Genomic DNA, 16,882 nt, shown 5'->3' with positions numbered 1-16,882 from the left:
ATTCAAACTTTAAATGTTCTCAGATTATTGGGCTATTCTGAATGATTCAGCTTTTCAGATCTTTCACCGTTTTAATCTTATCTCTCTTAAGTTTTCAGTTGCAAGGTTTGCTGTGATTTTTCAGAAAACATACATGCGGCGTTATGGTTGCTATGCACGCATTAAGTCAGAGTGAGTGCTGGTCCGTTCTGAATTTTCTCTTCATGTCTAAACAACTTCTTGTTACTGGCTCAATTTCCACCAACCCCACAAATTATACATCAAAACGTAGGTATTTTTGCTGGCTTTCAGACAATGTCACTATCTTTATTGTGAGATTTCACTGTTTTTTCGCAATTTGCCTCGGAGGACATGGTCTCAATACTCCCATTCAAAGTCTATGGGGAGGTTTTGAAATTCAGAGCTGAAATTTGAACGGGAGGCATTTTCAAATCGCCATATCTCTTTAACAAAGCAAAGTTAGGACATGAGGTTTGTTAATATATCTTCAGACACTGCTGACACTCACAGTGGAAGCCGTTTTTACAATTATCTTACCGCTGAGCAATGAATTACGCTTTGTTTGAGGGTGGAAATCTGTCCTTCTCTCCAGTCTTCAAACTCTGAAATGAAGCCGCTTTTCTCTCGCCATATCTCCGCGACGAAGGTAGAACGAGCTATGAAAATCGCAGTCAAAATACACCAAAGTCCGCTGATTCACCTTGTACAAGAATTATGCTACTAGCCCTCCTAGTTTTTGAGTTACACGACGTTTTGTAACTCCAAAAACGGACGTTTTTGCGATCTCACACGCGATCTATTTTCTGACTGCCCAAGTCTCTGTTTTTCAGACCGCCGCCTCCATTCCAGGTGGCGCAATCAGTAATGACACGGCTCTGCAGCTCAAAGGTCGTGGGTTCAATCCCACCTGGTCCACGTTTTTTTTTTCACTACAAATTTATACACTATCACAGACCTGTAATTTATATTGCTAATTTATTACAATTCTGCAAAGTTTTATGATTTTAGCTGTTTTTCTAATATGGACCTCAGATTCTTGTTAACGCTCCATGGCAGAAACAAGTACACAGCCTGATGAAGCAGACTGAGGCAGTACCTCTGATTGGTGAATTTGAGCAGAACCAGGTTGTTCTTTCATTTCATTTCTTTATTTATTTCACATGGTTCAACAGTGTTTCTTTTTCTACATACAGAACCTTCTGCCTCTCTTCAGCAGAAATTCTGCCTCATTCACCTCATCTCTTGTGTTGGAGTGCCTCTCGTGGGCGCCTTTTTGTGTAGTGCCTTAGTAAACGTGAACACTGCAAAGAAGTATCAGACTGGTTTGTAGGAGGAATTTGTTGCCAGTTTTTTCATCTTTTAATCCGTATTCATGTTGTAATGTAGTAGTACCACAATATGGCAGAAACACTATGTTTTGGCACAAATACTTTGATTTGGTATACTTTTAGCTTCTTCACCCTTTTCAGCAAAATTTTCATTTTTCACCTTTTTCAGCACAAATTCCAGCTTTTGGCTGTTTCAGAAAAACTCTTTTCAGCAGAAATTTGGTGATTCATCTCTTTCAGCGCAAGTTTCTGCTTTTTGCCTTTTTCTGCAAAAATCTGTTGATTCACCTCTTTTCTGCAAAACTTTCAGCCTTTGACCTCTTATCAGCACAATTCTCAGCAGCTTCTGCCTCTGCTCAGCAGAATTTGTCCATCTCTCCACCTCTTCTTGGTCAGAGTGAGTTTCTCCCACTTTTCAGTGAGCTGAGAAGGCCCTGAGACCAGGAGGGCCAGGTTCAAATCCTGCTCAGGGCAATTCTTTTTTTCCACCACCATAGTCAACTTTTTGCAACTTTTCATCTTTTTCAGCTTTTTCAGCAGACAGCTTCAGCGCATACATCCACACAGCATTTTCGCAGGAAATGCACATTTTCTAGTTCTTATTATTCTTCAAGTTGCTTCCGTGACGCTTTTTTTATTCTTCTTCCAGTTGCTTCCAGACGCTTTTGGGCTCATCTCACTGCCTCAGTTTTCAGCCGATTTTCTCCTGCTCAAACTTTACATTACTGTTCTGCTTCTTTCTGCTAATGTTTGCTATGACTTTTAACATGGTGTTTATTACTATTATACTTTTTAATATATTACACTTTTTTCCTTTAATTTGTCCCATTGAAATGAATGGAAAACTTCCACAATTCTGCTAAACTTGCTTGTTTTTGAAACTTAACTACTTTGTCATACTTTCACCTAGAAACTCCATTCAAACTTTAAAATGTTCTCAGACTATTGGCTATTCCTGAATGATTCAGCTTTTTTCAGATCTTCACCGTTTTAATTTTTATACCTTCTTGCTTTTCAGTTGCAAAATTGTGATTTTTCAGAAAATACATGTTGTGTTATTATGGTTGCTATGCAATTAACTCAGAGTGTGCATCGTCCTTTTCTGAATTTTCATGTCTGAACAACTTCTTTTTGCTACTGCTCAATTTCCACCAACCCCACAAATTATACATCAAAACGGGTATTTTTGCTGGCTTTCAGAAAATGTCACTATCATTGTTGTGGACTTATAGATTTTTTGCAAACTCCTCAGAGTAACATAAAGTCTCAAACTCTCCATAGAAACTCAATGGAGAGTTTCTTCAAAATCAGCGCTTGAATTCTCTAATGAGAGGCCATTTTCAACCGCCATATCTCCTTAACGAAACAAAGTTGAGACATGACGCTTGTGCTAACATATATCTTCAGACATCCCTGATGCTCACAATTCAAGAATTTTTTCTCACCCATTACTGCTTGGCCATGAATTACACTTGTTTGAGGGTAGGAAAGTTTTTCCTCGCTCAGATTTCTTCAGATTTCAAACCTTGAAATGAGGCACTTTTTCTCTCATCATATCTTTTTGATTGATTTCAACAGAGACCTGAAAATTTCCATGACTGTTCACCAAAGCCTGCTGTTTCTTACGTGAAAGAATGATTTTGATGTCCATATAGATTTAGAGTTACAAACGTTGTTTGAGGGCAAGTCAAGGCAGTTTTGCTTCGCCTCTACTCAGTTACAGTGTATTACAAGTCATATATCTTCACAATTTATATTTTATCTCTGAATTATGAAGACCTGCAGATTTCCATCATCTCTTCTGAACAAAACGGTGTCAGAATGACTGTTCTAGCTCCTACTGTTAGAAATTATGGCCATTTGTTCTAGGGGAATCCTGAATGTGAGAAATACACTGAAGGAAACCCATAGCCTTCTGTGTCTGTGTGTGCAAGTTGATTACAGCAGGTGCAGCTAATTTAGCTGACCTAGATATACCAAGCCCAGACTCTTAACAGCCCCTGTACACTTTGCTCTATGTGTATGTGTGTGTATATCAATATTTCTCCCATGTTAAAGTATTACCTCCATAATAGTATTTGTGCTAAATCAAAGTACTTCTACTACATCTTAGTACTTGCTCAATCATAGTATTTCAAGTAAATCATAGTATTTTTTGAAAAATCATGGTATTTGTGCCAAATCATGGTTTGGGGCAGAACCATAATATTTATTTTATGTTATGAGATTACTACTAAGTGCAGGAATGTCTGTTATGTTATAGTGTATGTGCTGAATATAGTATATCTGCCAAATCATAGTATTTATCCCAAATCATAAGTATTTATGCAAAATTACAGTATTTTCAGCAAAAGCAGAAATAGTACCTTTTAGCAGAAATTTCTGTGAAAAGATATTATTTATGTTAAACATAGTATTTCTGCTAAATCATAGTATTTCGCCAAATCATAGTATTTGTACTTATTCATAGTACTTGTGCTAAATCATAGTATTTGTACCCAATCATAGTATTTCTGCAATATGATCGTATTTGTGCCAAATCATGGTATCTTTTTTGCCAAATCATGGTATTTGTGCCAAATCATGTTATTTGTGGCCAGTTAAAATTTCTGTTATATTAGTGTTACTACTAAGTCATAGAATTTCTGTTATGTTATAGTATATCTGTTGATTATGGTATATGTGCCAAATAATAGTATTTATAGCAAATAATAGTATTACTGCCCAAACATAGTATTTCTGTAGTATTTGTAGTAGTAGTTGTTGTAGTATTTGTGCAAAACATAGAATTTCTGCAAAATCATAGTATATCTGTTATGTTATAGTATTACTACTAAGGCATAGTATTCACCAAATCATAGCATTCCAAATCATAGTATTACTGCAATTCCATACTATTTGAGCTTTAAATCGTAGTATTTGTGCAAAAACATACTATGTCCGGCAGAAAATCACATTATATCTGCTATGTTATAGTATTATTACTAAGGCATAGTATTTCTACCAAATAATAGTATTCCTTCAAAATCATAGTATCACTGCAATTTCATAGTATTTGAGCCGAAATTGTAGTATTTGTACTAAATCATGGTACTTTGTGCCAAATCATAGTATTTTTGCAAATCATATATTATTTGAACCAAAACATTGTATTTGTAATGGGTCATAGTATTTCTTCTAAATCATAGTATTTTCACCCAAATCAGTAGTTGTGCTAAAACAGTATTATTGCCAAATCAGTATTTGTACTGAAACATAGTATTTGTGCTAATAAGAGTATTTGTACTAAATCATAGTACTTTGTGCCAAATCATAGTATTTCTGCCATATTGTGCTAGTTGTGCAAAACATAGACTGTCTGCAAAATCATAGTATATCTGTTATGTTATAGTATTACTACTAAGTCACAGTATTTCTGCCAATTTGTAGTATTTGTACTAAATCATACTACTGTGCCAAATCATAGTATTCAAACTCAAAATATAGTATTTGAAATTAAAGCATTGTATTTGGTAATCGAAGTACAGTATTTCTGCCAAATCATAGAATTACTGCAATTTCACAGTATTTTTGAGGAACCCTTTGTTATAGTATTACTTCTAAGTCATAGTATTTCTGCTTTGTCATAGCATTTGTACTGAAACATAGTATTTCTGCCAAATCATAGTATTACCAAGTTATTTCATATTATTTGAGTGAAATTGCAGTGTTTCTGCAAAGACATAGTATTTCTAAGCAAATCATAGTATTACCGCTATTTCATAGTATTTGAGTGAAATTACAGTGTTTCTGCAAAACATTGGTTGGTATTGGTTTTAGTTACCTTTAGCGTATGTGCTAGTTACAATAGCTATGGCAGCCCAGTTATTTTATTGTTTTGGGCTTGTTCCTGCTTTTGTTTTTTCCCTGCAAATTTATGTGAATTTGTACACTGTAATATCGCTAATACGAATGGCTAAGTAGGAGGCTGACTGTTACTAAGGCATCAGTGTACATAGGTCATCTCTTGTGTTGGAGTGCCCTCTGTGGATGCCTTTTGGGTAGTGCCTTAGTAAACGTGAACACCGCAAAGAAGTGGTATCAGACTGGTTTGTAGTGGAGGAATTTGTTGCCAGTTTCTTTCATCTTTAATCCGTATTCATGTTGTAATGTAGTAACTTTCGTGGCACAAATACCACAATATGGCAGAAATACTCATGTTTTGGCACAACACTTTGATTTGGTATACTTTAGCTTCTTCACCCCTTTTCAGCAAAATTTTCATTTTTTTCACCCCTTTTCAGCACAAATTCCAGCTTTTGGCTGTTTCAGAAAAACACTTTTTCAGCAGAAACCTGCTGATTCATCTCTTTCAGCGCCAGTTTCTGCTTCTTTGCTTCTTTCTGCAGAAATTCTGCTGATTCACCCCTTTTCTGCAAAATTTTCATCCTTTTGCTCTTATCAGCACAGTCTCAGCAGCTTCTGATGAATTTCAGCACAATTGTCAGGTCTATCTACCTCTTTTGTGAGAATGAGTTTGGCCCAGTGAGATGAGTAGCTGCCTTGAGACCAGGAGGTTCGAGGGGAATCCTGAATGTGAATGTAAGAAATATACACTGCAGAAAACTTATACCTCTCTGTCTGTGTGTGTGTAAGTGCTGATTACAGCAGGTGCAGCTTAATTTAACTGATTCCTAGAGATACCAAGCCCAGGACTCTTAACAGCCACTGTCCTTTAGGCTCTGTGTATGTGTATGTTTGTGTGTCTGTATCAATATTTCTCCCATGTTAAAGTTATTACCTCCATAATAGTATTTCTGTTAAATCAAAGTACTTCTACTACATCTTAGTATTTCTGCTAAATCATAGTATTTTGGCACAAATCATGGCATTTGTGCTAAAGCATAGTATTTCCACAAATAACAGTATTTCTGCTATGTTATATTATTACTGCTCATAGTATTTCTGCCAAATCTTTGTATTTGTTCCAAAGCATAGTATTTCTGCCAAATCACAATATAACTGCAAAATAAAGGGGTTTTTTTTTTTAGACAAATCATAGTGTTTGTGCTAAATCCTAGTAATTCTGCTCAATCATAGAATTTCTGTTATGCTGAAGTGCTTTTCTGCTAGATTACAGAATTTCTGCTAAGTCAAAGTATTTCATGTAAGTCATAGTATTTATACCAAGTCCCAGTGTTTCTGCCAAATCATAAATCATAAATAATGTATGTTGGGGAACAGCTACAGTTCTTCCCATCATGCCTTGGGACATGTGCTGCATTTGAGATGTTCTTCACACACATTCATTGTTTATGGTTACGTTTCTGCTTTTTAACTGTTGTCTTGAATGTTGTGTTTATACTATGGTACAAAGTCACTGACAGTTATTGTTTTATAGGAAGAATGCAGCACCATAAGTGAGTTCTGTTATGCTGTTATTGACCCTTAAGCACATTGTGACACAAGCAAGTATGTTCAATAAAAAACTCCCTACCAGCTTGGGGTGGAAATACAGGCTCAATCTGTCCCTTGTGAGCTTTCTTTGCAAGATTCATCTGCATGCCATAACAATTTTAATAAAGCAAAGTTGAAGACGAGGCTTGTGCCAATTCATCTTCACAGACACCGCTGACACTCACGGTTGGAGCAGTTTTACTGTCATCTTACTGTTGAGCCATAAATTACGCTTTGTTTTCAAACCTTGAGCCATAAATTACGCTTATTTTCAAACTTTCAAATGAAGCCGCTTTCTTCTTTCGTCATATCTCCGCCGACGGAGGTACAAAGAGCTATCGCAGTCAAAGTCCATGAAATTCCTGTTGATTCACCCAGTAAAGGAATTGTGCTTCTATCCCACTCTAGTTTTTGAGTTACACTTTACGCTTTGTAACTCCAGAAAATCGGCGCCACGCCTCTCACCGCGATCTAATTCCTGACTGCTCATCTCCTGTTTTCCAGGCACTGGTTCTCTTTGCCGGTGGCGACGGTAATGACACGGGTCTGCAGCCCAAAGGTCGTGGGTTCAATCTCCCCACCTTGGTCCACATGGTTTTTTTTTTCACTACAAATTTATACACTATCACAGACCTGTAATTTATATTGCTAATTTATTAAGGCAATTCTGCAAAGTTTTATGATTTTAGCAGCTTTTCTAATATGGACCTCAGATTCTTGTTAACCCGCCCATGGCAGAAATAAGTACAGCCTGATGAAGTTAGACTGAGGCAGCAATTTGATTTGGTGAATTAGAGCAGAACCAGGTTGTTCTTTCATTTCATTTCTTTATTTATTTCACACATGGTTCAACAGTGTTTTTTTACATATACAGAACTCTTCTGCCTCTTTTCAGCAGAAATTTGCCTCATTCACCTCATCTCTTGTGTTGGAGTGCCCTTCAGGTGCCTTGGTAGTGCCTTAGTAAACGTGAACACTGCAAAAGAAGTGGTATCAGACTGGTTTGTAGTGGAGGAATGCTTGTTGCCAGTTTATTTCATCTTAATCCGTGATTCATGTTGTAATGTAGTAACTTTGTGGCACAAATACCACAATATGGCAGAAACATCATGTTTTGCTCACACAAATACTTGATTTGGTATACTTTTAGCTTCTTCACCCTTTTCAGCAAAATTTCATTTTTTTCAATTTAACTTTTCAGCAATAAATTCCACTTTTTTTTTGAGCTGTTTTCAGAAAATCCTTTCTCAGCAGAAACCTGGCTTGATCCATCTCTTTTCACCGCGACGCTTCTGCTCTTTTCCTTTTCTCTGCAGAAATTCTGCTGATTCACCTCTTTCTGCAAAATTTTCAGCCTTTTCAACCTCTTATCAGCACACCTCTGCAGCTTCCTGCTCATTTGCAAAGCAGAATTGTCAGTCTGTCCACCCTCTCTGTGAGAATGTGTTTTGGGTACAGTGAGATGAGAAGCTGCTTGAGCCTGGCAGTATATCTTCATATGTTATAGCATTACTACTAAATCACAGTATATTTCTGCTAATTCAAGGAGGCTGACTGTTACTATGCATCATGTGTACATAGGTCATCTCTTGTGTTGAGTGCCCTCACTGTGGCACCTTTGGGTAGTGCTCAGTAAACGTGAACACTGCAAAGAAGTGGTATCAGACTGGTTTTGTAGTGGAGGAATTTGTTGCCAGTTTTTCATCTTTTAATCCGGCAAAGTTCACATGTTGTAATGTAGTAGTACCACAATATGGTAGAAACACTATGTTTCTCAAGTACAAATAGCTTGATTTGTATACTTAGCTTCTTCACCCCTTTCATAAAAATTTTCATTTTTTCACCCTTTTCAGCACAAATTCCAGCTTTTTGGCTGTTTTCAGAAAACAAACTCTTTTGAGCAGAAACTCGCTGATTCATCTTTTTTCACCGTAACTATTGCTTTCTTTACCTCTTTTCTGCAGAAATTCTTGCTGGATTCACCCTTTGTAACTGCAAAATGTTCAGCTCTTTTTCACCCTTTATCAGCACAAATCTCAGCTGTTTTCAGAAAACTCCCCTTTGAGCAGAAATTCTGCTGATTCATCTTTTAGCTTAAACTTATTGCTTCAATCCCTCTTTTCTGTAGAAATTCTGTTGATTCACCTTTTTCTGCAAAATTTTCAGCCTTTTCACTTCTTTCTCAGCACACCTCAGCAGCTTCTGCTCATTTAGCAAAATTGTCAGTTGCTCCATCTCTTGTTTTTGTGAGAATGAGTTTGGTCTAGGTGAGACTGGAGTAGCTGATTGGTGAATTTGAGACCAGAAGGTTGACCAAGTTCAAATCCCGCCATGGCAAAAACCTGTTTTCAGTTTTCTCTTTTGTTCTGCCTCTTTCTGCAGAAATTCTGCTCATTCACCTCATCTCTTGTGTTGGAGTGCCCTTGTGGCGCCTTTTGGGTAGTGCCTTAGTAAACGGGAACACTGCAAAGAAGTGGTATCAGACTGGTTTGTAGTGAGGAATCTGTTGCCAGTTTCTTTCATCTTTAATCCGTATTCATGTGTTGTAATGTAGTAGCACACTGTATAATATGGCAGAAACATCTATGTTTTGGCACAAATACTTTTGATTTAGTATACTTTAGCTTTTCTTCAGCTTCTTCACCCTTTTCAGCAAAATTTCGGCATTTTTCACCTCTTTCTCAGCACAAATCTATTTTGGGGCTGTTTTCAGAAAACCTCTTTCAGCAGAAACTCTGCTGATTCATCTCTTTCAGCTAACTATTGCTTCTTTACCTCTTTCTGCAAGAAATTTGCTGATTCACCTCTTTCTGCAAAAATTTCAGCCTTTTCACCCCCGCCAGCGACAACTGTCAGCAGCTTCTGCTCATTTTAGCAGAACTGTCCGTCTCTCCACCTCTTCTTTGTAAGAATGACTTTGGCTCAGGGAATGAACAGCCGCCTTTTGAGCAGAAATTCTGGGTTGATTCATCTCTTTTCAGCGCAAGTTTCTGCTTCTTTTGGCCTCTTTTCCTGCAGTGAAATTCTGCTGGATTCACCCTCCTCTGCAAAAATTTCAGCCTTTTCACTTCCAGCACAATACCTCAGTGCTTTCTGCCCATTTAGCAAAATTGTCATGCCTCTCCATCTCTCTTTTGGAGAGAAAGAGAGTTTCAGTTCCAGTGAGATGAGCAGTTACCTTGAGATGAGAAACGTCAGGTTCAAATCCCGGTCATGGCAAAACCTGTTTCTCAGTTTTCTCTCTTTGTTCTGCCTCTTCTGCAGAAATCTCTGCTGATTTACCTCTTTTCTAAAATTTTCAGCCTCTCTGTCACCCCCTTCTCAGCACAATCTCCGCAGCTTCTGCCCAATCTCAGCAGGAATTGTCGGTCTGCTCCTCCTCCTCTCTTGAGAGAATGAGCTTAGCCCAGTGAGAGTTGAGTAGCTGCCTTGACAATGTCAGGAGGACTCAGGTCTCGAATCTCACCTTAGGGCGCATATGTTCTTTTTCACCACCATACAACTTTTTGCAACTTTTCAGCTTTTTCAGCTTCTTTCAGCAGACAGCTTCAGTGTGCCTTAGCATCCATGACTGCATTTCTCGCAGGAAATGCAAAATTTTTCTAGTTCTTTATTATTCCAGTTGCCACTTTTGTATTGTGTTTCTTGGCACTTAACTACTTTCACAATTTTCAGCCGATTTTCACTTGCCTCAAATTTTAAAACTATTCTGCTATTTCATAATGTGTGCTATGACTTTTGGGTATTTTGTATGCCATACTTTTTAAAATATTAAGCTTTTTTCCTTTAATTTGTCCCAATTGAAATGAATGGGAAATTTCTGCAATTCTGCTAAAACTTGCTCATTTTTGAAACTTTAACTACTTTCTCATACTTTCGCACTTAGAACAACCATTCAAACTTCTTTTGCAATCACAAATTATTGGGCTATTCATGAACGATTCAGCTTTTTCATACATTCTGCTACTGCTTTTCATCTTATCCCTCTTTAAAGTTTTGAGTTTCATCTTTGTAGATTTTTCACAGTACCACATGCGTTTGTTATGGTTGCTATGCAGTTGGTTCTAAGTGAGCCACTGTACCTTTGGCAATTTTCTCTCATGTCCGGAACAACTTCTTGCTACTTGATTACACTTTCACTCAACTCCTACAAATTATGGCTATCAAAACGTAGGTATTTTTGCTGGCTTTCAGAAAATGTCACTATCATTGTTGTGGGATTTGAGAATTTTGGCAAAACTCCTCAGACCAACATTAAAGTCTCAAAAATCCCTATAGAAAGCTTCAATGGAGAGTTGGTTCAAAAATCACAGCTTGATTTCTGTAATGAGAGTGCATATTCGAATCTGCCATATCTCCTTAACGAAGCGAAGTTAAAACATGAGGTCTTGTCCTAGTATATCTTCAGGACACCTTGGACACTAATAATTCAAGAATTTCTTTCTCACCTATTACCGTTCTGAAATGAGTTAGACTTGTTTGAGGGTAGGGAAATTCGTCCTTCATTAGATTTCCTTCAGATTCTCAAACTCTTGAAATGATCCAGCTTTTTCTCTCGTCATATCTTTTTAATGGATATCAACAGAGACCTGAAAATTTCCAAGATTGTTCACCAAAGCCTGCTGTCTCTCACGGTGAAAAATGATAATGATACTCCAAATAGATTTGTTAGAAGCGTTGTTTGAGGGGAAGTCAAGGTAGCTTTTTGCTTTGCTCTACTCAGTTATGGGTGCATTAGAAGCCGTCAAAATATCTTTAATAATTCATATTTTAATGATAAAATTGTCAATACTTTAAGATTCCTTGATCTCTTCTTGAACAAAACGGTGTAAGAATGACCTGCTCTAGCCCCATAATGGGTTAGGAAATTGTTGGCTATTTGTTAAGAGAATCCTTCACTATGAGAAATTCACTGCAGAAATCCTGCCTTCTGTGCTCTGTGTGTGTAAAATGGCTGCACTGTGTTTCTTGAAGGGAAAAGTATACAGCCTCTGATTATGGTGGATTCAAATCTAGCAGCCCCAGGCTGCTTGACTGAGGCTAGAAACCCGCTTCTCTCCCTGTGTGTGTGTGTGTGTGTGTGTGTGTGTGTGTGTGTGTGTGTGTAGAGAGAGAGAGAGAGAGAGAGAGAGAGAGAAAGGGTTTGTTAAGGGATGATCTCATTGTAAGATTTAATTCAATATATTTAGACTGGTTGACTGAATTGATCCTTGTGTGTGTGTGTGTGTGTGTGTGTATGTGTGTGTGTGTGAGACAGTAGATTAAAGAGAGAGAGAAAGTTTTTATGGGATGATCTCATTGTAAGATTTAAATTCATTATATTTAGGACTGGTTGATCTGAATTGGATCTTGTGTGTGTGTGTGTGTGTGTGTGTGTGTGTGTGTGTGTGGAGTGTGAGTGTGACAGAGAGGAGAGAGGAGAGAGAGTAGTATAAGCCTCTTTATGGGATGATCTCATTGTAAGATTCAAATTCAATATATTTAGACTGGTTGACTGAATCTGGATCCCTTGTGTGTGTGTGTGTGTGTGTGTGTGTGTGTGTGTGTGCGATTTAAATTCAAGAGAAGTAGACTGCTTGACTGAATTTGATCCTGTGTCTGTCTGTCTGTGCATGTGTTAGCCATATGTACATATTTGTGGTTGTAAGGATCATATACTTTTTTTGTCGCTGTTTTTTGTCATTTAACAATTACATTTGAGGGACCCTTAGCATGTTCAGGATTTTTTCAGTTGTCCATTTTGCTTTTCCAATTCTTCTATTTAGATTTTTTATCATTGTGCTAAGTCATACATTTTCTGCTGCTTCTGTATTTGAAATACATGTTACTTCTCAAGCAACCACAATATTTCTTCTATTTCATCAGACGAAAGCTAAAGTTAGTGTTTCTCACAAATACAGTATTTAAGCAAAATATAGTAGTATTTTGATTAATTATAGTTTTCTACCAAATCATAGTACAGTTTTACTGCTTTTTTATATGGCTTCTAAGACAACCAATCATATCCTCGAGGAATTTGCACATTCTAAACGTCCTGTATATTGCTTGCCTTCGCCATGGCTTCCCAGCCAGCCAATCATATCTTTAGGCCTTGTACATTCAAATTTGCATATTAAAGCAACTATGGCTTCTAAGACAACCAATCATCTATGTCCCATATCTATGATGTTTCATATTTTTATTTTAAATGGCCAACATTTCAAGATTCTCCTATGTCTTCAGAACACAACGTGTTCAAGATTGACTGCTTTGTAGCCTTTGTCAAGTTAGGGAATTTATGGCTGTTTCTGTTTGAGGGGAGTCCTCACTATGAGAAATAGACTGCAAAAATCCTGTCTCTCTCAGTGTTGTAAAAATGAAATTCTGGCAGCACTAGTTTTGCAGGAAAGCACACAGCCCCTCTGATTGGTGGATTCAAATTGAGAACTTACAGCTGTTGAACTTGACCTAGAAACATGCTGTTAATAAGCCCTGTTCACTTTAAGATGCTTATGTGTGTGTGTGATGTGCGCCAGCATGTGTGCAAGGGAGCCTGGAGTGTGTGTGTGTGAGTGTTTGAGGTGTGTGTGTGTGTGTGTGTGTGTGTGTGTGTGATACAGAGAGAGAGAGGAGAAAAGAGTACACAGTTCTTTTAGGGCAGCAATCTCATTACAGGATAAAAATATAATATATCTAGGACTGGCTGACTGGCATAGACTCTTGTGTGTGTGTCTCTCTGGTACATTTGTGTGTATCCATATTTTGATTTTGTGTGTATTTAAGTTGATTTGTGTATCCATATTTGAAATTCAAAAATTTCTGTTGGCTGGTTCTTATTTGTATTTCTAAATGTATTTTTATATTATTATCACAGGTGGAATGTAAAAATTAGTTTTGAGCAAACTTAACCATGTTCCTTTTTATTCAGCTTGTCATTTTACCTTTTCCATTATTTCTTTTCGTTTAAGTTATTATTTATTCTGCTCAATCATAGTATCTGTTCTAAATCATTAAGGCTGAGCTATATTGTAGGATTTCTGTTAAATCATAGTATTTCTACTATATTATACTTTCTCTCCAAATATATAATTTCAAGCTATAGAGTAGTATTTTCTGTAATGTTTAAGAAATGTTTTGGCTAAATATATTCTTTTTCTGTTATCTTTATAATTATTTCCAAATTTTTGTATTTTTGGGAAGTTATCATGGTTTCTGGTAAGTTACAATATTTCAAGTAAGTTCTGCTATGCCATTGTATTTCTGCCAAGTATTATGTTTCCTCCAAGATACTGCAGTCTCAAGGTTATTGCATTTTAGCACGCTCCTTTGTTTCCGTGAAAGTTTTTGTGCAATTTCTGCAACTTTTTCTAGCTTCTTTTTCTTTTAGTGCCAGTTGACCGATTCAGGCATGCTCCAGCATCCACACTGCATTTTCGCAGGAAAATGCAAAATTCTTCTAGTTCCAGCTGCCACTTTGTACATGTTTGGCACTGTTCACTTTCACAATTTTCAGCCGATTTTAACCGCTCAAATTTTGAAACTATTCTCGCTATTTCTGCTAATGTGTGCTATGACTTTGCATTTTTGCTGTTATACTTTTTAAAAATTAAGCTTCTTTTCCTTAATTCTGTCCCATTGAAATGAAATTCTGGAAATTTCTGCAATTGAAGCTAAACTTGCTCATTTTTGAAACTTAACTACTTTCTCTCATACTTTCAGTTTAGGAACAAATCCATTCAAAACTTTAAAATGTTCATAAATTATTGGGCCAGGTCTAAGTGAATGATTCAGCTTTTTCATGATCTGTTACCGCTTTCATCTTATCCCTCTTTAAGTTTTGATGCTCTATCTTGTGGATTTTCACAAATACATGCGTTGTTATGGACATGGTGCAGCTGGTCTCTAAGTGAGCCACTGTACCTTTGGCATATTTTCTTTCTCTCATGTCCCGAACAACTTCTTGCTACTTGATTTAAATTTTCAATCAACTCCCACAAATTATACACTCAAAACGCAGGTACTTTGCTAAGCTTTCAGAAATGTTACTATCATTTTCGGTGGATTTTATAATTTTTGGCAACCTCCTCAGATCAACATTAAAATGAAAACTCTCCATAGAAAGCCGCACAATGGAGAGTTTGATCAAAATCACCATTAATTTCTGTAATGAGAGGCATTTTCTCGAACTGCTGCATCTCCTTAACGGGCAAGTTAAGGCATGAGGCTTGGCCTCGTGATATCTTCAGACACTCATGATGCCTACAATTCCAAGGAATTATTTTCTGCTCCATTATTGTTCTGAGATGAGTTAGACTTGCTTTGAGGGTAGGAAATTCTTGGCCCTCCGCTTTCAGATTTCTTCAGATTTCAAACTCTGGAAATGAGGTAACTTTTTTCTCTCGTCATATCTTTTGATGGATTTCCACACAGACCTTGAAAATTCTGCAAGGCGACTGTTCACTAAAGCTCGCTGTCTCTTATGGCAGAAAGAACGACATCGATACTCTAAATAGATTTAGAGTTGAAAAAGCTGCTGTTTGAGGGCAGGTTTACAGCAGTCTTTTGCTTCAGCCTCTACCTGGCTATGGTGCATTACAAGTCAAATATCTTAGTTAATTCATATTTTGAATGATAAATTGTCACGACTTTAAGATTCCCCATCTCTTTCTGAATAAAACGTGTAAGAATGACTGCTCGAAATTTCTAATGTTAGGAAATTATGGTCATTTTGTTTGAGGGGGAGTCTCCTCACCTATGTGAGGAAATAGGACTGCAAAAATCCTAGGAATCTCTGTGCTGCGTGCACCTGTTTTGGCGGGAAAAGCACACAGCCTCTGACAGGTGGATTCAAATTCAGCAGCTCCCAGGCTGCTTGACTGACTTAGAAACTTCTGCTTCCTCCCTGTGTGTGTGTGTGTGTGTGTGTGTGTGTGTGTGTGTGTGTGTGTGTGACAGAGAGAGAGAAAGAGAGGCGTAGTAGAGAGTTTTTATGGGAGCATCTTATCAAAGGATTTAGATTCAATATATTTAGACTGGTTGACTGAATTTGATCCTTGTGTGTGTCTCTCTCAGTATGTGTGTTTCATATATGTCCATATTTGTGATTGTGTGACTGTTAATTTTTTTTTGTTGATTTAGTTTTTTTTTTCATTTCACAATTACATTTGAGGGATCTTTAGCATAACAGGATTTTTCTAGCGTCCATTTTGTCGTGTAAATTCTTTCCATTTGCTATTACTGTTGTGCTAAGTCATAGCTTTTCTGCTGCTTTTCAGAATTTCAAGTAAATACAGTATTTCTGCTAATCATACTATTTCTGCCATTTCATGACATTTGAGCTAAATATAGCTTTTCTGTTAAATCATATTACATTGCGTTATTTCACAAGATTTGAAGTAAATATAGTTTTGCTTATATTTCTGCCAAATTTAGTATTTTTGATTATTTAGGGTTTTTCTACCAAATCAGCAGTACAGTTTTACTGCTTTTAGACTTTTAGAGGATATTGCTATTGTCAATATATTATTTTCTGCTTTTTATAGGATTTGTCCTTAATATAGTTTTTCTAAAAATGCAGTATTTGCGCTTAATCATACGGCTTTCTATATATTTCTGCCAGGTCCCCAGGCAGCTAATCCTCTGTGAGGACTGATGATACAAATACATATATCAGGGCCTGCATCGGCTCCCCAGCCAGCCAATCATATCTGAGGTCTGGCCCTTTCTTCCTTGTCATATCTCAGCGACGGATGTACAAAGAGCAATGAAAAATCACAGTCAAAGTACACCAAAGTCTGCTGATTCACCTAGTACAAGAATTATGCTTCCTAGTCTGATCTAGCTTTTTGAGCTATAAGGACATTTGTAACTCCAAAAATCGTATGTTTTGCGCCTTCATCATGATCTAAATCTGCTGACTGCTCATCACTCCTGTTTTCCAGGCGCCGTTTCTTTCCCAGTGGCACAGCTTTGTAATGATACACGCCTGTAAACCCAAAGGTCGTGGGCTAATTCCCCACCTGGCAATATGTTTTTTCTTTACAAATTCAATATTTACACTATCGTTAGTGACCAATTCAACGTATATTCACTATTTATTACCATACCTGCAAACTTTTATGATTTCTGAAGCAGCTTTT

The sequence above is a fragment of the Oreochromis aureus genome, linkage group 3 (assembly GCF_013358895.1).
Source record: "Oreochromis aureus strain Israel breed Guangdong linkage group 3, ZZ_aureus, whole genome shotgun sequence".
Lineage (NCBI taxonomy): Eukaryota > Metazoa > Chordata > Actinopteri > Cichliformes > Cichlidae > Oreochromis > Oreochromis aureus.
Note: the sequence above shows the minus strand (reverse complement) of the source record.